Here is a 1,379-nt window from a genome sequence, read left to right as displayed (position 1 = left end):
TATTAAAGTTAAAGTTTGATTCAGTCTTAGCCAGTTGTGCCCTCGCCCCTGGTGATGTTCAGCTGGTTGATGCACCTCCATCTCTGGGCTGCTCCAAGATTTTCTTCATTGAGTGCTTGCCTTGGGATGGAGTAAGAGGAAGGAGTGCTCAGGTAAAATTGAGGACATAATACTTATAGTGATGGAAAAGATCAAATTCATTTACCTTTAGAAGTACATGAATGCATTTCCTTTGGGATTGGTAAAGTTTCATGAAATTAAATAAAGTACCATTTCTGTGTATAGTCTGTGTATAGTAGTTTGGAATAACTTGATGTTATATGGCACAAACTTATAGAATGAAATCTAACTGTAACATAGTTTAAAAATATATAACTTTTGATTTGCAGGCTCTTGGTAACGGTCTGAAGAGGTGTCTGGAGCTTTGTGCACAGCTGAATTTGGGTTCAGTGGCCATTCCAATCATTGGGCCAGGAATTGTTTTACAATACCCGCTGAGAGAAGCCATTCAAGTGTTGACTGACATCATTCACCAGTTTGGATTATCTGCATCCTCTGGATCTCTTACAAACATCCACATTGTCATTAAACCTGGCTACCCTGATTCTGAGGCGGTCAGTGTCAATCAATATGTCCTGATCTGACATGTAACATGCATATCATACTATATCACTTAATTTATAAAGCACTTTTAAAAACAAAAACAGGGCTGTCCTGACCAGACATCAATTCTTTATCGTGTTATTCTGTGTTTTTATCTACAGTGCTACCACGATGTCTACAAACAGCTCAGCTTAAATATGAACCAGGGAGGCCAAGGTAAACTAGCACTACTCATACTGTCTTCAGTATGTGACATTAATGAATAGTGAGCAGATAAAAAGCCTTCAGCCAGTGTCATATTTTACCATCTTCATTATCACCCTCAGTATCAGAATAAATTTCAGACAAAATCTAATGTGTGGTGTTCTTCATCTCAGCAATCTTCAGGTCCCTCACCAGTGACCTAGATGACATTGTCATGATACTGGAAAGAGGAGTTAAACTACATGTGGTGTTTGGTGACATCACTAATGAGACTACAGATGCTGTGGTGAACACAACAGACTTCCAAAATTTTAACCTTGGTAGGTGAAACACAAAGGCAGGAAGGCGTAGTGAGCAGGATGTTCACCCTGTAACTGTAAAGTTATTTTTAACCACAATGGTAGCATAGCTCTCTGTGGATGCCAAAGGCAGACAGCTATTTATGAATATTTGCTCAGAAATGGGGATGTATATTTGAATGTAATCTTTGAAGATTGAAGTTTTCATTTGGCATATACTTATGAACTGGCACATCATGAAATGAGCACAAGTAGTCATGGTCCCACAATGTA

The sequence above is a fragment of the Haplochromis burtoni genome, unplaced genomic scaffold (genome assembly GCF_018398535.1).
Source record: "Haplochromis burtoni strain Fernald_Lab_line unplaced genomic scaffold, NCSU_Asbu1 Contig_1623, whole genome shotgun sequence".
Taxonomy (NCBI): domain Eukaryota; kingdom Metazoa; phylum Chordata; class Actinopteri; order Cichliformes; family Cichlidae; genus Haplochromis; species Haplochromis burtoni.
The sequence above is the reverse complement of the archived record's forward strand: the minus strand, read 5'-3'. Positions refer to the sequence as shown.